Source organism: Copadichromis virginalis, linkage group LG16 (assembly GCF_057382275.1).
Source record: "Copadichromis virginalis isolate Kocher_CV1m ecotype Utaka linkage group LG16, C_Virginalis_male_GT1.1, whole genome shotgun sequence".
Classification (NCBI taxonomy): Eukaryota; Metazoa; Chordata; class Actinopteri; order Cichliformes; family Cichlidae; genus Copadichromis; species Copadichromis virginalis.
In genome coordinates, this window is record NC_140633.1 from 27,188,856 (window position 1) to 27,213,065 (window position 24,210).

General features: G+C 40.0%; 1 protein-coding gene across 3 annotated transcripts in view; it reads right to left on the reverse strand.

Annotated features, from left to right (window-relative positions):
* The window catches only part of LOC146690971 (hyccin 2), a 50,872-nt gene extending 26,733 nt beyond the window's left edge, over positions 1-24,139 (reverse strand). For 2 of the 3 annotated variants that reach the window (XM_085434207.1, XM_085434209.1), the window contains exons 1-2: positions 24,078-24,139; positions 3,560-3,644 (exon numbers count right to left, since the gene is read on the reverse strand). The gene's annotated coding sequence lies outside the window, so the exon portion shown is untranslated. Of the gene's footprint in view, positions 1-3,559; positions 3,645-23,767; positions 23,832-24,077 lie in introns of those variants that run through there. The other variant, XM_085434208.1, reaches the window with a different exon arrangement.
* Positions 24,140-24,210: the final 71 nt, after the last annotated feature.

The window sequence follows — 24,210 nt, forward strand, 5'->3', positions numbered from 1 at the left end:
CCAGGAAGCGTTCGCGATGTCTTTTCGGGCGCTTCTCTGGCGCTGATAATTGGTGTCTGTCTTGTGTCAGTGACGTAAAAGATGGATTTAATGCGACATGACCGTTCAAACAGCAGTCGCTTTCTAAAACATCAGATATGTATTGGATTCAGTACCACATACGAAAGTGACCCAGATCGGATTTGAAAATATCGGATTTGTGCTGTTCACACTGTCATGATCGGATATGGGTCGCATAGGGTCAAAAAAGTCGGATTTGATGTGCTTTCGCCTACAGTGTGAACGTAGCCTAAGAAGAATTATTGCTTAACAAGAATGACAATTAGTCTGACTACTCTCACAACCCAAAGATACACTGTAACATTAAGTTAAAGATGCTGTGCTCTTTCACGTCCACATCCACTTTAATGGCTCTTTAATTGTATTTTAGTAGAAAGACTTTTTTTAAACTAAAAACAAAATTCACATTGCTTATTAGGTCTTGTAAAACCTATTTACTGGCTGAGCTGTGGTCAGACTTTCTGCGAATATGACTCAACATTTAACATAACATCAGCTCGGCCCAGTGCTTTTTCTAGGAAAAACCTCTGAGTCTTCTTTAATGATCTTGTTACTTCGAGGACACTGAACCTTTCTAAAAACTCACTGACGTCTCCTTCCACCAACCTCTGGTGCTAGAGCGGTGTCTGTTTTGCCCTGGTGCCTTTTGAAAACGAACCCACATTTCTGTGGGAGTGAAAAACCGAAAGGTGCTCAGTGGAAATTGGCAAAATTTAAATGACGAGGAAAATCATGCTGGGAAGAATCTGTACTGCATCTGTGAATTATCTGTGAATTTCTCACAGCAGTCACTCCCAAAGTGACTTATGTCAGTGATTCTAGCTGTGGGGCCAGCAATTTTGCGGTGTTATGCCTCTTACTGGCACAAAAATGCAGATTCTAAATTAAGCACTGGGCGTGGGGGTGGGGGTGGGGGGGGGGTGGGGGTGTTACTTCACTCACGTACACTAAACAGTAAAATGTTTTTCTCCCTTCCTAACAATATAGAGGTTTATTTATTTGTCAGGCATTCAGCATTTGCTTGGCTTTTCCCCACTTAATTCGTGGTCAGTGAACTTGACCCCTGGAGTCTTTTACAGCATTTGAATGCAGATATCTTATAAATTTCAGCCCATGCAATAGGTTTGTGCCTCAGTTTTGGTGAAGGTGTGGTTTCAGTATTTTCTTTTTTTTGCTGTTGCTTACCACTAACTTGCTGATAGATACGTTTAAATGTGTCATGTGGTCTAAATATGGTGACTTCTGGCCAACGTAAATATACCCAAAACACTAACACACTCCAACACAGTAACACATTAAGTGACACCATTGCCGTCTCCATTTATACACGTGTATGGTGCTGACCACACTCTCAATCGCTCGGTCTTCTGCTCCTGCCTTGTCACAAAAACGTGCCCCCACAGAATGCGACATGTGATAGCAGAGAGTTGCAAATAAACTCATTACAGCTGCATCTGGGTCAGTGTACTGAGATAACACTCTAAAATGTGCAAGTTAACAGAACTGAAAAAGTTCATAAAAACAGAGATTATGCAGGCAGTTACGGCACACAGTACTCTTTAGATTCAACAGCTGCGTGTGGGCAAATTTGGAAATATGCATAAAAATGACTTTGTCAGACAACTAGATTTAGCAAAAAACTGCTTTTATCTTGTAAGCCTGAAACATTGTAAGACTACATGTGCACAGTCCCACTGCTCACACTGACAGTAAGCCATATTGCTGTGAAACCCCTGTTTAATCTTATTCGTTAAACTCGAATCCTTCCAGGCCAGAAAATGGGCACAAACTCTAAGGCCTGTTTGAATGTACATGCTTTTTTTTTTTTTTTTTTTTTTTTAAATTTAGACCATTCTGCACAGTTTAAATAAAATATAATTAAAAACAAAACTGTGTTCTTCCTGCCAACAGATACAGACACCAATAGCTGGATAAAATGAATCAAATGTGGAAAAGCTCTCAGTTGAGCTTCTCTTTTTTAAATCTACATTTTGATACCAAGCTCATCTTCATACTTTTACATTTTAATAGCCACAAATGTAGCTTATTGCTGTGAAATAGAAAGAAAAACTGTTATATAGAACATCTAAACACCAGTGTGGACACTGATGAATCTCTAGGTCCTGAATTAGTTGTTGCCGTTTGTTTTTTTTTTAAATACTTAAAAGGTTCACAGAGGGTCTCAGGATCAATAGAGCTGCAGATGAGAACTACTGACACTAATCACAAGGAATAGGATGTTCCCCTTTAAAGTTTAGTAAATTAGGTACAAGGAACAACTTGTGCCAAAAGAAAATTTTCACAAGCTAATCAGGCAATTTAGAAACAAACTGCAAAGAGAGCACCAATTGTTTAACAAATGAAAAATGGGCAATTAATTTTCCCCAGGGCTCACATGTTTTGGAGGGTCCCACCAATTGGCTTATAAAGAAATAAAATGAAGACTTCGCAGAATTGAGTTTAGATTATTGGTGCAGTCTTCCACAGTAGTCTCAGTTTCTCACATGGCCCTTTGAGAAAAATTAAATAAGCGGGTCAGGTTAGATGCACAAGTGGATTTTCTATGGAATGACCGTGATAGCATTAATCAATGCTAAGAAAGCAAATGATCTGTAATCAACTCTCCTTAATTCAAATGTTTTTATGCAATACTTAATTACTTCACTACCTGTAACCTGTCTGTAACTTGTCCGTAACCTGAGAGTTACAGATCATTCCCAATCATGTGACTTTTGTTGACAATAAACAATTTAAATAAAGTTTCGTCTGGCTACTTATTAATACAGATATCATTTGTTTGCACACTGGTCAAAGAGTTTCACAGCTTACAACATGTCTTCCTCCAACTGTACCTCTCAGTCTTTATTTTAAAAATGAACTGCAGACAGACGTGTAGAAGCAGAACATCCACATCCAGACTTTAATGCACAAATCTCAGGGTGCTGCAGATAAGCTTGACAATGTTACAAAACAGGCTCAAAGGAGAAAGATATCTGATTTGCTGCAGGGCTGCAGGAGCTGAGCAGATGATGAGATGAACTGGTGGAATTTTGTGTGTGTGTGTGTGTGTGTGTGCACTTAAATCCGAGTCTGTGAATTGAAAGGCTCTCTTTTAGTCAGCTTGTTCGGCTCTTTATGAGGCTGACTCATTTGTTTCCTCCGGCTTGTCAAACCGTCGCTGAGGCAAGCTTGTCAGTTACCATGGGAACAATAGTCAAGTCCTTTTCAGCCACTGGTAAATATTCCCAAATAATAACTCTTCGTTTTCACAAACATAATTTAGATTATATCGCTGTAAGTCAGAGGTTGGATACAACGCAACATGATGTGTGCCAGCATTTGTTCTCCTTCGTATGTCTTTAGCACCGCAATGTTAAAATGGTTTTCAAAGAAAATAAGCAGAAAATGATCAAGAAACGAGCAATGAACAAGACGGTCATGAATATCAACACTACAAACAATGTGAACAACATAATGCAGTATACATCTATGCACTTACCTCAGTGTCCCAGAACTCAAATCTCCGCTGGGAGATGCAAATGGTTCTCCACAGTGTCACACATCTGTCACTCACTGAGGGTCACCTGCAACAACAAGAAAAGAAGAGACCCATCAATCACCATCACAGGAGAATCATCCTCAAGACATTTAACTACAGTCGTACTGTTTAAAATTACTGTCGTCGATGATGGTGAACAGTGTCTATCCATAATTTCCCCAGAGATTTCATAAATGTGTTTGACCCATCTTTGCTGGCATTGGCTAGAATTTAAAAAAATTTAAACATTAGTGCTATCCTCATTAGAAACTGACATCCAAACAGACGATGCAGTGTAAGCAACATGCTAGTCAGTCAAGCAAGTAACTTGGGGTGACACAGAATAAATCAATGTAGGAATGGAAATTTCTGAAATGTTAGCAACCTTTAAACAGCCCCATTTTTATCACTTAAATTTTTAGTTTAGTTGCTTTTGTTTAGAAACACCTGTGTATGGCTTTACAGATGTCACAATTCAATTCATCCATCCATTCGCTTCCGCTTATCCTTTCCAGGGTCGCGGGGAGTACTGGAGCCCATCCCAGCTGTCATAGGGCGAGAGGCGGGGTACACCCTGAACAGGTCGCCAGTCTGTCGCAGGGCTAACACATAGAGACACAGACAACCATTCGCACTCACATTCACTCACAGATTCACACCTATGGGCAATTTAGATTGACCAATTAACCTATCCCCACTAACTGCATGTCTTTGGACTGTGGGAGGAAGCCGGAGTACCCGGAGAGAACCCATGCAAACACGGGGAGAACATGCAAACTCCACACAGAAAGACCCCGGCCTTATGGTGGAATTGAACTCAGGACCTTCTTGCTGTGCAGCAACAATTCAATTCAATTTTATTTATATAGCGCCAAATCACAACAACAGTCGCCTCAAGGCGCTTTATATTGTAAGGTAGACCCTACAATAATACATACAGAGAAAAACCCAACAATCAATATAACAGGAAAATATTCTGCAAATCACAAGCTCACAAGTCCAATACTCATATGCTCAATAATCTGCCAGCCCAAATGATTATAAAACCTGGTACTAAAGGTTTGCAAAAATAAAACAACAGGGACGACCTTGCGGGGTTAATCTAATGGCCACTTGAGGCTGGCTCCAAGAGAGAGACAATCCCCACAGACTGTCATGTTAACTTTAGAGAATTGAAAAGCATGTTTACAGCCTAGTACAAAGAGAGGTTGGTCTCTATGGATAATAAACACCTTTACAACAACCTGACAGTGAGTGAATCTTTATTTTAAAACTCTTCTTGGATACCGGGGTCAGAGGCACGGCCACCTTGTCATAGGTGCACCCACAGAAGGAGCTGTAGCTATCTTTGTGCTGTTACAGCATTATAATCAAATTATACTACAAATAATAAGGCCCGCTGCCTAGGGCTGCTCAATTAATCGAATTTTAATCACGATTACGATCTGGGCTTTCAACGATCATTAAAAATGACTGAGCCGATTATTAGCCCCTCCCTCATTTATCCGCGACACCTTAAAGGCCGGTCCGTGAAAATATTGTTGGGCATAAACCGGTCCGTGGCGCAAAAAAGGTTGGAGACCGCTGATTAAGAGGACCCGAGGGAAGCTCGAAAAGCTAAGCAGAAGTTATTTGGAGAGTGACTGATGTTGGTTGAAAAGAGAGTTTAAAAAAAAAAAAACTTCAGTGGTGTTGCACACTATTTTATATTATTTTTTTTAAGTCATTGTTAACCCTTTAAAGCCGGTCAGAGCTGCACGCTCCGTTTTGCGTAACTATTGTTAAATCCCTGTAGAACCTGAACCGTGTAAGCTAGCGCAATAATTTGTTTTGCATATGAAACCGGAGGAGTTGTACTTACATCTTATGCCATCAGCTTGTCCTCGGTCACGGTTTCGTTCCACATATAGCTTTGCAAAAATTGCATAAAAAGCGCTTGCAGGAACAAAAACATAATATTCCAGAAACACGCTTTGCCGTTCCTATCAGCTGTTCGTAACACTTCCCACAGTGAAATGATGCACATGCTGTTTTCTTTGCAAATTTGCATCATAGGATTGTTTTTCGTTTTTCCTGCAGTATATAAAAATTGCTGTATCTCCAAAATAAAACTATGAAGACACTCAAAATAAATTTCCTGTGGTGGGAAACTATTTTTTGCAACTTTATTGTATTTAAAGTTTTGAGGGATAAACCTCTTAAATTTCTCCAAGTAGAAATATATATAAACAAAACAAAAGCGATTTTCAATTTTTTTTGTAGTTTATTGCACTTTTTTGCAATTTATGTAATTACTATGGACTTAATGCATACATATTATTAAAATATGGGCTATAACAGTTGTATTGATGTATAGCAACTTGAAATGCTCCCACAAATGGCACTACAGCATGTAAAAAAATAATATAAGCTCTGGTGGACTTGGTTCTATAGTAGGTCTTAAAGGGTTAAATAAATATCGTCAAATAATCGTGATCTCAATTTCAGTGAAAATAATCGTGATTATCATTTTTGCCATAACCGAGCAGCCCTACCGCTGCCTTATATAAACTGTACAAGATGTTTTTGCTGAAGTTTTGATGAGTTAAAATTTTGTATTTATTAATCTGCTGTCTAGCACTAATTAGGCTTTTGTTCATAAAATGGTAACAGTTCCAAAATAGCCCACGGTGCTGACCAAAACACTAATGGCTTCAAAATACCTAATCCGTAACTACCCAGGGTCGCCTTGGTTACGACCGCCTTTATAATATCTATGGCAAAAAAAAATAAGATTCAGTTAACAATTCATTTTAATCAACATGTCAATTGTTTTCCAGTGTATTGCCTGTTTGGTCTATGACACGTCTGAAAACAAAAAAGCACATCCACAAGGAGTGACGTTAAACACCCATTTTGTCCAAAAAATGTCAGCAAACTGAGTCATCAACTTATCTTTTCTGCTCTAAAGATTGATGCTTTGTAGTAATTGCAAATAAACTCCAAAATGAGCAACAGCAAATGACTCAAGTGACTCAAATGACTCAATATGCAGTCATGAAAATGGACAAAGCAGCTGACGATACGGAAACCAGGGGGACAGTTGCTACAACAGTTCACTAAAAGACACACAGCAATTGTGAGAAACATTTCTACTATGGAGAGATGCATTACCAACAAGCAAAATCATTTCTGTGTCATAATGGAAACCCGTGTGCATTTTTCTCTAGTACTTTTGAAGGTTATTTTGAGTCACGGCACAAGGAAATTTTCAAGCTCTTATTGTTGCATAGCAACAGTCAGCTGGCCAACTTGTTGTCCTCGCCTGCTAAAAATGCATCCTGAGGATCCACACCCATAACATTTCACTGCATTTGACAAAATAAATCATTGTTTAGTGACACGCAAAAAGGCCTCTGCAGATCCCTGAGAAGCAGAAAGAGCCACATCACCGAGCGACCCATTTGCTGTTAAGTATTTCGAACACAGCCTTGTGTTTATCTGACCGAGTCTTACATTAGCAATTCATCACTAAGAGCCAAGGCAGTCCCATCTGTCTGGGATGATGTGTGTACCCTCTCCACCTATTGTAAGCTCTAAAGAAGGTGTTTATTTTCCGTCACCAGATCGAGTATATTCATTCTGTATGACTCATCAAATCTAAGGGTAACAGCGGCTCCGGGTTGAGTGAATAGATCAAAGAGAGGGACAAGGACTGAATAATAGAATACAAACAAAATCTGTGACCTAAGTAGATTACATGTACGAGGACAGAAACGTGTTATATAAAGATAAGGTTTGAAAGATTTTATCATTAGTTCTTTAGAAACAGAAGTTAGAATAGTTCCCATTAAATGTGATCACTGTGTCTCACTGACTCTATATGGTATAAAACGCAGTATCTTCAACCCCAGGGTGGGTCTATAATAGTTTTTTCATTAACATGAAAGGACTTTATCAGGCCCTACCCAACACACAAGCTGCTCAGGAATATTTGAAGAACATGACATAATCCCAAGGCATTAATCTGGCCTCCAAACTTTAAAACTTTTAAACCAGCCAATTACAACAACACAAAATTAGCTGACACTTACTTGGGTGATTCCTCCCGTCTCCAACCATCTCATTCCCATATTTGCGTGTAAACTGTGCACTCCAGCCAGCCGTCACTGTTGGCTAAATATGTCATGCACCTAATGAGGTCCCGGCCAATGACAATAGGCAAACTTTCCTTGAAGGAATGCTCTTCCTCTATGCAAGACCTGCTCATTGTCCTTTGGCGGGGCTCACAAGGGATCAGTAGTGTGCCAACCCATCCTGTTTACAACGCTTCCAATCTTGTGTCACAATTCCTGTGCTCAACACTCTGCTAAACAGTGCATACAGCTAAAACAAAGCCAACTAACCAACCTATTAAACTACACTAAGTAATTTGTGCACTTTGTTCCAAGACAGACCAGTTAACACACAACACGCTCCACTGTAAATTTGCAATGAGGCAAATAAAAGTTAACATTTTATTTGAACTTTTATTTGATAAAAAACTAAAAGCTCAGCTATTCAATGGAAAGTAAAAAAAGAAAAAAAGAAGTTAATTCAGGCATGTCTGACATTAAGTACTGGAGAGCAAAGCTGCCATGTGGAAGTCTCGACTCTCATGTAACTAACAAACCCCCCAAACCCCAGTTTTAAGTTGTTCAGCCTTGTAATTCAACAACATACATTACCCCTATTACCCTAACTCAGAAGCTGCAAGGAGTCCTGCATCATTTTAGCATGTGGAAGGAGTCACAAGGGTTCACAGCAGTCGTCAGATTGCACAGTGCTACAGACATGAGGGCGGCTCCGTAAAGCTATACTAAGTTAAACGCTGATGCTTTGAAATTCAAACTTATATGTGTTTTGCTAAAGATACCAAGTTAAGATTGATTGGGATGTAAAAAGTTTTGCAGTTTACGGTGTAATAGACTAGAGTACAGAATTTGTAAAAATGGTCTGAGGACTTTTTTCTTAATATTTATAATAATCTTACTATAATGATCGTAGTGTGCATATGCATGTATACATGTCTGAATGCCTGTTCCTCAATTCCTCCTAGACGTGTTAATCAGTCTGGTTTATATAATTATTGTAGGGTCTTTAGCTTACAAGATAAAGCACCTTTAGGAGACTATTGTTGTGATTTGGGACTATAAATACATATTTTTTTTTAAATTGCTTTGAATTGGGTGAAACGTACTATATAAAACTGCCTAGGGTACCAGGATAATCAGCATATAAACTAATTCCCCAAAGCTATATAAAAAACTCACATCCTTACAAATGATATACTTTAGATGACCTCAAAACAAACTGCAACATTACAACTACTTCATGTGTATGTTGTTGAAATTATGTGACATTTGTAAATACGTTTTTGCTAGCCATTTTTGTGATCTCACTATATTCGCTGATATAATGAAGATAAATGGTAACCTGATGAAATAACATGCGTGTCCATATAACTAGCAAAAACCTCCTCTATTTGATAAAAATATTGCAAGAGTTTAGTCTCAACAGAAGAATATTTTATTAAAATCCTCACAGTATTAAGGTGAAAGAGTGATTTCATTCACATCACCTGTTACAACTTAGAAAGCTGAGTAGCCTAGTCACACAGACATACTCTGTGAAACCTGGAATCTCTGAGTCTAAACACTGTGCCCATAGGCTAAGCTTTCAAATGAAAAAACCATCTTAAAATCTGTCAAGCTGGTAAAATCCAAAAACAACATAATCTTAAATGCTGGGTCAAAGCTGCTGTGTGTGCCATGAGCCGTCTCCTCTCCTGTACTGACTGGATGGACGTACACGGCTAACAGATGCAACACTGAGACGTGTTCAACCCTAATGGACAAACACGTTTATGACATTAAGTAATGAGTATGTGTGCCATCTGTGTTTATCTTACTGTCTTAATACGTAAACCCTTTAAACTTGAGTTTTACTGATGGGCAATATACTGTACAACCGATGATTGTGTCAGTAAAATAACAGGAGACACATGGGCGACAATGCGTGACATGAAAAAACACACAACCTTAGGAACTTGACGCCTTAGCAGCTGTGTGTACAATAGCCATCATTCACTACAGACAGATGAATCACACAGGTTTCCGTGACTGAGAGACTTATTAAACCAATGTCAACAAACGCAAGGTTAAAGCCACACAAGGTACAGAGAGCCACTCTTTGCACTCGGAGCAGGGGAGACAAGATCAGCACTCAAGAGCGTTACAGTTATTCTGTCCTGGTTATAATCAACAGCAGAAACAAACTATGCTTGTTTGTGTAAACAAAGATAAACTAATCAGCTTGGACTTTTTGGCGACACAGTTTCAATTTTTTCTAGCAAGTGATGGCAGCTTTGTTGTTTTTGCTGCTGAATGAATCCCTGTTGACGAGCGGTCATGAACAGACCCAATCAGACAATCAGACTTTTTCAATGAGCATGCCGAGGAAAAAATTTTCAACTTTTTTGGAAATTAAAAAAAAAATAATAATAATTCACAACCAAGTCAAGGTAGATGTGCTACAAATTTATCTTTCACCACATGCAACAAACATATGTTGGAAAGTGAGGGTTCAAAACAGACTTTAGAACCATCTGCAACAAAAAGGAGAAACAGAAATGTTTTCACAACAGATGCAAATGTTCGAGTAGCGTTAGCCAGCAGTGTGAAAACTGGGTGCAGTACCTTTAAGTAGAACTTGCAAAGTCCTAATACTCTGGCAAAAATGTAAGTCATGTTCTGCAGATACTGTGACAAGTGGTTTGTGATCACACCAGTAGTTTCTTTCATCTACACCACCAGCATTTCAACTTAATATGAGCCAGCAGCTGTAATCAAAACTGATAAACACCCACAAAGTTCAGTAATTCAAATATTCAGTGTCCATTTTGAAAAGCGGATTTCAGTCACTATCCGGTCGTTCAGTGATGACGTGACGAATCCTACTTCCGGGCCTAAAGTAGTCTGCGTTTAATATGGCTTTTGTGTTGTTAACATGTTTAATGTTATGTATTTTCTTCTATTTGATCTCAAAAAGCTCCTAAAACAGTCAGTGATCACTGTTGACCTCCCTCGGCTTTTATTACCGCTAATCATTTATTTAAGCTCAGTTTTTAAAACCTTAGGATGTAACTACAGCCCAGCCCATGCAGCAGTATATGAATGACTAACCTTGTATTGTAGATGGATTATCTCAGTTGTTCTCCTGGCTGAAGTTTGGTCCTTTTACAGCATCCTGCCATGCGATTACATTTGTTCCTGACCACCGAGAACACTCACGTTAACTTTTATCGAGTGGGAAAAAAGTTAGCTTGTTTATATTATGCTAACATAGCTGTGTCGCTAGCGGTCACGTAGCACATCATTATATACCAGCTAGCCAAACTTCAGTAACCTTACAAACGTCACTGCTGTTTAGTTTTCTGTCTTCATTTATGCTGGAAGTGATAACAGAGCTGTACGTTTTAATTTGTTTCCAAAACCCCGCAGTCAAGACATGCTATACTGTATTTAGATAGAAGCTAGCGAGCTAACTTCCTGCTAACTTCTAACTCTGTTAAATGTCATAAATTCCGTTTTCATGGATGCCTGGATGTTAAACTCAATTGTTACACCTGGTAGAGCAGAACGCTGATCATTTTATTAAAGATGAAAGACTTTAGACAGTTTTTCAACTCTCAGTAAGCCCATAGTGATCGTTTGATATATGGACCTGCAGCTGAGTTTAGGCCCAGACACGGCTAGTGACGTCAGACTTAACGACCGGATAACTTCATCAAGCAAAGCAGTGTTTCCCAACACCAAATACCAACAGCCTTCCAAGTATTTTTGGTGAGTCATTAACATTTTGATTATGCCACCATCAACCTACAAGTGGGCAACTCCCCTTGCTCCAACTTTGGCAGCTATTTGGATTACAGTTGGGTTTAAACTGGCTCACTCCCACAATTATGGCAGACTTTGATATCAAGCAGCTGCTTCTCCAGAGAGGATCTCATCTGAAAGTTAGACTTCAGCTATAGCTTGTTGAAATGCAGCTGGAGTTAATAGTCTTTATTCTGCTGAGGAGATCTGTGAGCCACAGGATCACGCCACAGTAGGTAGGGAACTCCTTTGGTACACTGAACCCATCAAGAGCAAAGCAGAAAAAAGATTATAATTCCCAACTGTAGGCTAAGATGTTAGAGTCCATTTGGTGGACTCGCTTAAGAGGCAGCTAATACTACTGCTCAATGATTTATCTGTCACAAAGAGGAGAAATTTCTAAATGGTATTATTTAATAATGATTCGTTTTTAAAACGCCTTTGCTGATGCACATGCAAATGTATCTATGGGAAATATGGTAAAGGAGGCGAGCTCATGCTTACAGGCTGTTTGCCATTTTAATATTTGCACAGGTAAGTTATCAGGCAAGAGCAAATTGGGATTACTGTTTGCTTTCACTCTGTTGTAATCTAATCTAATCAAATTCTTGATACTCATGAAGAGGTAGGTGTAATTGAGTTTTTTGCATTACCTACTTCACTTTATGACACTAAAACTTATTTCTCATGGCAAGGGTGCATTTCTTTTCGTCATATAAAAAAAACAAAAAAAACAACAACACCTCTACTCATCCTAAAAGTGAAGTAAAACTTGATATGAAACATAATCAAAGTCAAGAACACATGTGAACCAAAGTCATAAATGCTATGTGAGAAATAGTGACACATCCCCCAAAAAATGCGGGACAAGAAAAAAATTCCCTAAACGGAGGCTGCACACATATGAGTACTTGTTTCAACTTCTCTGCCCTAAATGAGCTGGGCCAGGTTTCAACAGTCCAACACTGGGGACGTTTCAAGGTCAGCTTAGCTCAGTCAGCCATGAATTATTGAACCTGAGCAAGCTGTCTCTCCCTGCAGTTTGGCCCCCTTCTAACGCCATCCTTTTGCCTTCAAGTTTGCTCGCTATGACCATAACAAATGACATCATTACCAGCGACCGTTTAATGATCTCTGTTGTGTACATTTCCTTTGCTTTAAAAATCTGTTTAGCAAGAAAGTCAGAACCCAGAGTCAAATACAGTCTATGTTTCGACCATCAGTACAAACAGATATTCTCCAATCAACTCCAATTATACTCTAGTACCATTATATAGTTTTGTAAAGATAGTCTAGAGAGGCTTAATCCGGTTGTTCAGTCTGACGTCACTAGCCGTGTGTGGACCTAAACTCTGCTGCAGGTCCATATATCAAACGATCACTATGGGCTTACTGAGAGTTGAAAAACTGTCTAAAGTCTTTCATCTTTAATAAAATGATCAGCGTTCTGCTCTACCAGGTGTAACAATTGAGTTTAACATCCAGGCATCCATGAAAACGGAATTTATGACATTTAACGGAGTTAGAAGTTAGCAGGGAGTTAGCTAGCTAGCTTAATAATAATAATAATAATAATAATAATGGATTGGATTTATATAGTGCTTTTCAAGGCACCCAAAGCGCTTTACAATACCACTATTCATTCACTCTCACATTCATACACTGGTGGAGGCAAGCTACAGTTGTAGCCACAGCTGCCCTGGGGCAGACTGACAGAAGCGAGGCTGCCATATCGCGCCATCGGCCCCTCTGGCCAACACCAGTAGGCAAGTAGGGTAAAGTGTCTTGCCCAGGGACACAACGACCAGGACAGAGAGCCCAGGGATCGAACCGGCGACCTTCCGGTTACAGATGCGATTCCCAACCCCCTGAGCCACGGTCGCCCTTATAAGCTTCTATCTAAATACAATATAGCATGTCCTGACTGCGGGGTTTTGGAAACAAATTAAAACGTACAGCTCTGTTATCACTTCCAGCATAAATGAAGACAGAAAACTAAACAGCAGTGACGTTTGTAGGGTTACTGAAGTTTGGCTAGCTGGTATATAATGATGTGCTACGTGACCGTTAGCGACACAGCTATGTTAGCATAATATAAACAAGCTAACTTTTTTTCCACTCGATAAAAGTTAACGTGAGTGTTCTCGGTGGTCAGGAACAAATGTAATCGCATGGCAGGATGCTGTAAAAGGACCAAACGTCAGCCAGGAGAACAACTGAGATAATCCATCCACAATAGGAGGTTAGTCATTCATATACTGCTGCATGGGCTGGGCTGTAGTTACATCCTAAGGTTTTAAAAACTGAGCTTAAATAAATGATTAGCGGTAATAAAAGCCGAGGGAGGTCAACAGTGATCACTGACTGTTTTAGGAGCTTTTTGAGATCAAATAGAAGAAAATACATAACATTAAACATGTTAACAACACAAAAGCCATATTAAACGCAGACTACTTTAGGCCCGGAAGTAGGATTCGTCGTGTCATCACTGAACAACCGGATAGCTGGTTTAGACTAAACATTTACACACATCTCAGACAAAGCTGGTACAGGGAGTATTTTTTCCTCTGAGATAATTTCCCTTAAGATAGATGGACTGGATGAATACAATGATCTATAAGAACTGTTTTGCCTATTTTTAGGTCGTCAACGTACTACGTGTTTCAAGTTAGGCTATTTTTGTACTAATACTGTGCAAAGAGAATGATCAGTCACAACCTTGACCATTAACATGCAGCAAAATTCAAATCACTGACGTTACCAGATGACTAAAATGTTCCTCGTTGGTGCTCATTATTATCATCACAGACTTTATCCAGACATTTTCCCTTGGTAGGTGGATTAACTCTAATACCTGACTATGGTGGGGCAATCTGGTATAATCTCCCTGTGCCTATACCCACTGTAACTCCAGCCTGCCACTCACCTGCAGAGTAGGCTGTCCACTCAGGAATGGAATAAGTTTATTTATAGTTAAAAAAAAACAAAAAAACAACCTAAAGCCCTTTTCCCCAGTCTGCACAGAATGATAGCCACATACAGTTTGAAGAGAGAGGGGCAGACAGGTAAACACACGCCTCTGCGGGACACTAACTGACCAAAAGGACATTTTGGTGAGTAAAGGTCACTAAGAAGCAGGCAACAATGACTAAAAGATCAATGTGCTCCTGTGCAAATCAATACCGCTACCCCTCGGACACGTGGACAGAGTCACAACTACCTACTTCTTTAACAGATGAAATATATATATATAGCAGGCAGATATTAATAGAAAGAAAAAAAATACAGGTGTGAATAATAGGAGAGGTAGAGAAAGTGAAAAATTGGCTGCCATTTCTCCCTCATTCTCTCCCCTCATCTCTCATAGGCCAGGCAAAGGGGAACTGAGGCGTACGCACATCCTGGGCTAAAATTAGCTCTGCTGCAGCTGCAGGGCCAGACGTGTTGGGATGGGCCCGTGCATCTAAGTCCACACACACACGCACCCACGCGTACACACACACACACACACAGAGAGGTTCCACCAATTAGACAGGGTGAACCACAACACACAACAACACAGGTGACTGCCAACGGCATCCAGCCCCCATCCTGTGCTCATCAAACTGAGACACACAAATGCTTTCAATGCAAATGTTGTGTGTACACAAATCCAGACACAGGATAAACAGGTGCAGTCTGACAAGAGCAGGGTTCTCCATAGTGCCCGTTCAGTTTGATTCTTTACAGTGAATAATCTACAGTGAGTTTGAGTGAACATAATTTTTACACAGCTATTGCCTCTTTTTAAAGTAAATTCCACTATACTGTAGGGCAATTTCCTGTGAAGAAAGCGGAGTGGTACTGTTTATTTTATCATAAATAAAACATGTACCTTGAGGTGATATTCTTGAGATATCAGAAACAATTTTACTACACACAGAGACATGTATACAAGTGAGGAAATTACAGATATAGCAGAAACATCACCTGTTTAACAAAAATAAACAAATACTGATGGCCACCATTGCTACCCTGCAGTGTCACAGTAGATGCACCTATACATTTGAAAATCTTAGGTGATTTTCAGAAAACTTGACCCTGATCTTGACCTTGACTCCAAGGTCACTGATATTCAAACTCGTCCAAGATTTTTAGTACCTGCACCTATGGTATCAATTTGAAAGTCCTAAGTGACTTCCTTCTTCAGTTATCGAATTCACAAGATTTTCTCTAAATTTGACCTCTTACGTTGACCTTGACATCACTGAAATTTTTAGTAAATGCACCAAGGGTATCAATTTCCAAAATCCACATCACCCTGTTCTTGAGTTATCGCATTCACAAATTCGGGTGTCTATGCTGTCTGCCCACCCACCCACACACCCAGCCCACCTGCACTGGTGAGTTCCACTGTAACATCTAAGGAAAAGCATTCAGCACAAACCATCTTACTAGGCCCATGTTGGCATATAGCACAGTGTTGGGCCAAAGCTATGCAGCCTTGGTTATCATCTGCCCCACAGATTACATTTTGCTCCATGCAACTTTGTCCTCATCCCTAAATGAAATTCAAGTTGACATGTCACTGTTTTGACACACTGCACATACAAGTGCAAAGGGTCCAAATGAGACACCCAGGAAGTGATTTTTTAAAAAATGCAACCAAGTGCAGCCCATCTCTACCAAGACTATCTTGAAGCCACTTCTAAATAACCGAGCTCCAGATCATATCTCCAAAAAAGATCTCAGATAAGGTTTTCAGGAAGCTCAAGTCCACCACTCACAGCTCGATCTTCACCACAACAGCATCCACAACACTACAGACTGTCTTAATCTGTCAGTCACCCTCATGCCTCTTCCCGTGATACTTGCGTCAGTACATCCAGGTCTTGTGAAAAAGAACCCAAAATAGTTGAGTTCCTCCACTTGAGGCCCACCCACTTCACACTCAGAAGCATACAGCTTCAATGCAAGCTATAGGTCATCAGCCAATGACGTTAACAGAACCATATCATCTGCAAAAGAGAGTAGAGATCTTGATTGTACCAGGTCTGTGGGCTTTCGTGGGCTTTTGCCCAGTCAGTCTATATGCGTTTTATTGAACTGGAAAATGCATGTAAACCACATTCTGGGGTATCCTATTGGGAGGCATGGTCACATTACCAGTAATAACTCAGACATGTTCCTCAGCAGAGTTTGACTCCACCAGCGCTGCCTCTTTTAATATAATAATAATGGTTAAATGGCCAACCTATTATTATTTTTAACATTTAACTACAAATAAGATCTTTGTCTATTATCTATTAATGGATAGATATAAGTGCAAAGCTACTTTGCAAAGCTGGCTTAGGGCTAGGCACCACTGTGCTCCAATGCACGAACACAAGCTACGTGTTAACATTACTCTGCACCACACAAATGCCTACTGTGCTGCATTACATTTACAATTGTAAAACAGGAGCCATGAGGTGGAGGAGAGTGCTTTTCTCAGTCACAAGTTCCCTGACATTTTAAATAAAGACACATGACCACTAATCCCACTACTGGCAGTGTTTTCAGAGCGTGTGTGTCATATATTTAATGTCACTCTAGTGAAATAGAGGAAAGCGCCCTACTGCTGTTTAAGCCCTCAGTCTTTTTAACAATGAGCAACTCTGAGCTTTCATGACATGCCAAGACCACTGGACTGCCCACAGGCTGAGACCGCAACCCGAGGATTTGGATCAGAGAACTTAGTCCCTGAACTTCCTTCCACCCCAGTCATACTGTATGATCGAGAACAATGTGGACCGCATTTTGGCTCTATTCATATCACTGCAGCAGACTCAAAGAAATTACATCAGCTGCGCATGGCACTGTTCTATGAAATCTGCAAGGGACTGTAGCCAAGTTAATAAGCATTAGCCTCAAAGATCTGGTCATTCTCTTGCTCAGTTACTTTAGGACCTACACATCTTAAAACAATCAGACTAAGTAAACCAATTTTACTGCATTTCAGAGTTTCTCTAAATGTATATTTCATGGGCAAGGTTTATATAAACCCTCCAGAAAACATCACAAGCCTCCACATTCTTCCTTATCGTTTCCATCATATCACAACAACAAATAACTGCCAATAATTCAAAGGCTCCTGGAATCAAACAAGCTTTGGCATCTGCTCAACTTCAGACAGGCGCTGAGTCGTGACTGGCAAGCTAAGCAGGAGAGCGGAAAGCTGACTGAAGGGAAGGTAAAGCCCAGCAGAGAACAGGAACTTCTAAGAATATGATGGCCGAACATTACTGGCCCTTGTCACCTCTCGGTCTCTACAACAGAGGAGGAATCCGAAGCAAAAACGTTTGCAAGCTCCCCCTTCTTAAGGACTTGCTGATTTCTGCTTTACTGTTAACTGATGACTGCACATCAGTTTATGCTTGCTGACAAAGTGTTATTTGTTTATGAGAAATGGAGCAACCAGACTAAACTGGAGATCACACTTAGTTGAATCAGTGCTAGAGCTAACACCACTAAGCCAGCTGTCTGCAGATGTAAGGATAATGCCTGATGTGAAGAAACAAACCCAGGGTGGTAAATTAGTGGGTGGAGGTTTCTGCTCTACTTGTGCTAAAACTTATTATTAAACTAGATGCCCCTCTATACGTAGTTAAATGTCTACCAATTTAAAGGTAGACATTATGGACTCCAGAAAACCCCAACAGTTGATCAAATAATTAGGGATTCACTCAACTATTCAACTGTTTGGATATTGTGTTGTTGTGTAAATATTGTGTTTTCAACTTCTGGATTGGGTATATGACATCTCTCTCACCTCTCAGAAGCGATGATCACCTTCAGGTCACCTAACTGTTTCTAATTAGTGACTTTGTCATCATCTATTAGCGACCTGTCAAACCTATTTAGTAAAATCTTGCCACAAAAGTGCCTAAGAAAAAAATCTTTAGACAATATTGCTTTGCTACTCGCACTGCTATCCTGCTGGGTTCTCTCTCTCCACAGCTACAGCTGCACCCACATGGAGGTAGTGCATGCCATGTCATGAAAAAAGGTTAAGATGTATCCTATTGCTTCCAACTTTGACTCTCACTGATCATTCCATCCATCTTCTTCCACTTATCCAATTCAGGGTCATGGCAGAGCCTATCCCAGCTGTCACAGGGCAAGAAGCAGGCTACACCCTGGACAGCTCGCCAGTCTGTTCAAGGGCTAACACAGAGACAAAACAACCCTTCACACTTGCAATCACACCTTTTGACAAGTCACAATCACCAATTAACCTAACATGCAGTCATATCTCTAGACTGTGGGAGGACGCCGGAGTACTTTGAGAGAACCCACACAGGGAGAAGGAGAACATGGAAACTCATGTTAACTACGTTAATTCAGAGTCTAGCCATAACCTCACAGATGTGAAAAAGAAATTCAAAAATTGTGATGATATAACTGCAAAAAGACACAGGCACTGTGTCTTAACCTTGCTTTTATATATGACTATAACAAGACAACAACCAGTTGGCAACCAGTTGCGTCAAGTCCTCTGTTGCAAAGAAACGTTGCAGATGAGTTATGCTCACTGGAGCAGACGGAGATCGACTGCAATGTGCAAGCAACCTGTCTGTTAAACCAGACAATTATAACATTTGCCAATCCACCTGTGAGTGATTGCAGTTAGTATGAGTTGGGCCAGGATTCTCTGGAGACAGGTTGCCTCCCACTAAGCGACCTTTGCAATTACCTTAAAAGCAATCGAGGTTGAAGGTGTTTCATGCTCAGTCTGTCAGAGATCAATTAGCTGCTGCAAGTACTTCGAATCGGTCACCAAATGTGCACAAGGAGGAGGTTGCGGTCCTATTTTAATTCTAGTGTGACTGAGCCATTAGCAACATTTCTACTTCTTTGGTTTTCCATTTAATGTCAATGTCAATTTTTAAAGTATGAAAAACACAACTTTCATTATGCACTAAAAGCCTTGTTTGTTTTCTCAATTTGCCATTAACAGTGTATAAGACAGGTTTGAGCATGGTTGATAAATACCTGCCGGTAATTACCTATTCGCTGTGCCTGAGTATAGCGGCGGCTTAAACTTTAACTTGATCTAACGGCACAACTTTATCAACAGAGGTATGCAAACATAGCAGTCAGTGACAGAAATGCACTAAAGCAGGTGAAAGCTTGTGACACTAGTATCAACCAGTCTTACTGTACAAAAGAACGAAGATAAAGCCTGATATTGTCTCACATGGGAATAGGCAACTTCCCTTAGGGGATAGTACAGTTAATCTTACACAATCAAAACATTCACACAGACTCCGCAAACATAAAAGCAAATACTGCCAGCAAGCACCACCTAAATATAAACAGGGACGGCTTTAAATGTTTCCGCTTCAAGCACATGTAAATGTCTTTCACATCATATCAGACAGGTTTGACACAGGTGTTTAATAAAGAGCTGGTACAGTGATGTGTTCTCCCTTTGTCTCATATTTGATGCAGTGTCCACAAGCACTGGTTATTAAATGTTCTGTCCAAACAGTATGTTTAACAGTTCCTATATATGTCAACTATATGTGTGTTTTAAAGGCTTTGGGTATTTTCTCATACACTTTTGTACAACTGACAATTTAGAAGTGATGGCTGCTTTTTTAAGATGCAATTCATAAGTAAAACAACTACGGCATTAATGTGTCAGTAAGTCAATGAATGAATTGACAGAAAATTACTCAACAACCACCTTAACTCATTCACTGCCAGCCATTGGCAGTGAATGAGTTAAACCCATTGACTCATTCACTGCCATTGACGGCTATAGACGTCAATGGCAGTGAATGAGTTAATAAGAAATTTATCATATTAGCAGATATTAGTGGCTATGATATCCCACTGGATAGTAGGGCTGGGCGATATGGCCTAAAATTCATATCACGATATAATTTGAAGCATGTGCGGTAACGATATATATCACGATATATTCTTTTCTTCTGTATAACGTATTTTCCACACTATAAGGCACACTTAAAATCCTTTAATTTTCTCAAAAATCGAGAGTGTACCTTATGTATGAATTCTGGTTGTGCAGAGTTTTTGGCTTTCCCCATATTTCAAAAGTGCTTCATCTCTTTGCTATGACTCTCGGCATAATTTGCAGATGATAATGGTTGTAGCCACTGTGATGCTTTTGACCAAAACAGGCGCAGCTTGGTGACATCATCAACATATGCTATCGCGATAGAGCAGTATAGTCAAAATCTCTATCGTTGGCCAAATTTATATCGTTTCTATCGTATATCGTTTATATCGCCCACCCCTACTGGATAGCTCAGCATATTTGGATTTTTTCAGACACCCTTCCTGATTTATGGCCTTTTCAAGTGATTCATATCTACTCCCAGGACATAACCAGCGATCTTTTGCTTGTTAGGTGAGTGTGTAAACCCATACACTATGTATCCATTTAGATCAAATAAATAAAATGTATGACTTAATATAAACCTTTTATCTTTGGGTTTTGAATATTTGCTCACCTTCTGAATACACTTTAAGATGTTCAAAACTACAGTTTGGCTTTCACGATACGACAAAAAGCTGTAATTATGCGACAATGTTTAACAGTGCAACGATATATGTTGGCTATACAGATGCTATTACTTTCTGCTTTATTTGTAACAAAAAAAAAATACTATTTTGAACATTACAGCAACCATTAGGTTCATATAGATGAAAGTTCCTAATCTATGTCAAGGAATGTTTTGCAGTGTTTTTAATCACATATTGTAAGATTTATTGGTCATCAATAACTTTAACACACATTTACAATATTCTCTTATATTTTAAACACTAAGTAAATAATCTGCAGGTAAAAAATATTGTTACAGCGATATATGCATGATGGTTAAATTCTGTGCTGATGCCAATGTTAAAATTTTGTTAATTTTGTTGTTTCTGTGTAATTTATTTCCTCTTTTGTACAAAAGAAACAAAGAAGCCTTCATTAAGATTAACTGTAAAGTTAACATCAGTGAACATTTAGGCATCACAAAACCAATGTGAAACACGTGGCCGTGATTATACATCAGTGGATCCCTACGAATACTGGTAGCTGTAGGAGTAGTTCAGCACAAACATCATGCGTCTCGGCCTCTCATGAACTCATGTTGGAGAGATTCACTGTACATCACTGAGACAGCCAACACACTGACAGAGCTCATACCTGGCAGCGCAGTGAATCAACCACCCCGCGGCTCTCTCTGCATGCCAACCACATATCCAGCTGACTCAAGACCGCACGCAACATGATAAAACGGACTCCTTTGAAGACTTTAAAGTATGCGTAGAAACCAATTTAAATGTTAAATAATAGCCAACAAAAACAAAAAGGCTCTAATCTGAAATCCCCACATATTCAGACTCTACAGGGAGGAATTGTGAGGTTTCTTGTCTGCTTGTGGACTCATAGTGACAACAACAAACATGGTGATGCAGCTCTTCTCTGCTGGAAGGAAAGGAAGGGCAGGGGGCTGCCTGCCTGTGTGATCCTCTGGCGCTGTGGGTGAGTACAATGGAAAATAGTCCCCATTGCTAATCCATGGCAGGCTAATTACAGCTTTGATCCCCTAAGCGTGTGCATCACTGTTGGTGGGTGGGAAGGAGGCAACACACTACTGGGCTCAATACCGTTATGGCAAAACTGGCTTGGCTCAAAGATGTCTCCATTTACTCACAAACGGTGCAGAGGTGGAACCAATATGCTGTCAAATCTTACATACACTATATTAATACAAAGGTCATAAGAGTCCTTAAACCATCAGCCAATAGTTTTATGAGCATACAATCCTTCATCGAGCAAATCCACCAGCTTCACAATATGATCCAAAGTCACCGACAAGGTTACCATTTACTCCACTGAGCAGCACATGAAACCCAACTCCTGGAGACATGAGACACAGATTAAGTGGGTAACTGGAGTTTCTGTCTAAAATAGGCCGCTGCTCTGATGATAGCCTAGTCCCAAAACACATGGTGGTGGAAATACAGCAAGGCAGGAGGAGGACAGAGGAGGATGAAGGCTGAGGATGAGCAGCAGATAACTTGGAATTATCTAGAGCTTGAGCTCCACACCTTGGCTCATTATGCCATTAGTGTAATGGTGGCTTATTAGCCTAGACCAATATCACTCCAAGCAGTATCCTTTTAATTTACTGTTTGCTGTCTTGAGCCACAGCAAAATGTCAGTATGGAAGAAGGAATGTAAAAAGTAAGACACAAACATGCTTAGCTTTATGATCACTTTGAAAAACCTCCACCATCTCCAGTTCATAACCTGTGCTGTTTTAAAGGAGGTTTTTGTGGGTTTTCAAGTGGCTTGCATTAGTTATCCCACTATCAATCAGGATCCCCCTCCCCATCTCAATGATGGCCATTTGATGTGTATTAATAAAGCATATTTAAATGTAGGTGCAGTTACACTAATACTGCTTGGTTGACACTCAGTTCCAAGGCACTTGGGTCAAAGCATACAAATAGACCTCAGCACCCAGTTTTGTTTTGTTTTTTAAATCCAGCCTTACTTTAGTTTCAGTAATTTTTCCTCATGATCAGCTTATCAGTCATCTATTAAACAGCTTGAACAGCCCTAACCTCCATGAATGATGCTATATCAATAAAGTTTGATTAACTTATTGACTGATTAATTGATTGAGCAGCAGAGGCATGTATTAGGTGAATTAGCACAGCATTGTTTAAGTTATTTGTTCATACCTAAGCCATTCCAGCATATAACTATAGGAATGCATCTATGACGGGACCTGAAATCACCTTGAAGCTGCTGCAAGTTTAAGGTTATTATGGTATAAATGCACACACATAAACAGACTGGCCATGCTAGCGTGTTTCTACACATGGGTTATTTATTCAGAAGCAACGAATCCGCCTTAAAAAAAAAAAAGTTATAAATGCAGTCGAGAGTTTTAAACCTGGGACTTCCGCTTGTTTGTTTGTTTGTTTTTTGGTTTGTTTGTTTTTTTTATAAAAATATCAAAATAAAACCGTTTGTTAAAAAAAATATGCTGCAACGTATTGTGCGATTCAACTACGTATAAATTTATGTTTGTATAAATTGCGGTGGATACATGTAGTTGGCGGGGTAATGTCACAACACAATCACTGTTTAACCTTAAACACTGAAGACACCGTGCAGTCCTAACGGTCACGCAGCTATGTTAGCCAGGTAGTTAACTGCTAGCAAACGGTTGCTCCGACACTGCCACGAAGCCTGAACCTGTACGCCAACGTTAGCTACCTTAGCTCGGCTCGAATGCCGTTAGCACGCCTGTTACAGTCAGCAGCTGTTGGACATCCTCGTTTTTCCATCAGTCGTGACCAGGCCGGGGCTGCTGACTGCTGCCAGCCTGGCTCCAGCCCAGAGCAATCTGCTGTGTGGTCCTTTTCCTAAAAGACACCCCGCAGACGTTGAAGCTTCCTTGCCGCGGTTTTACATCCACATCAACACAACAACTGTGCTGTGATGTTCCAACTCATCAGCAGCAGCAGCCCCGGTCTGCGACTACCTGGAAAATCCTTCCTCTTGTAATAGTAAATTCAATACTCACTCGAACTGAAGCTGGTTATAGTGATGCTACACAGTGGCTCTTTTGGGGAATCGGGAACCGTGTTTGGTCAGAGCGGTCACCCAGGTCGTGTATCTTCCCTTCTTCAAATGGTCCCTCGCTCCGCCAGCAGTAC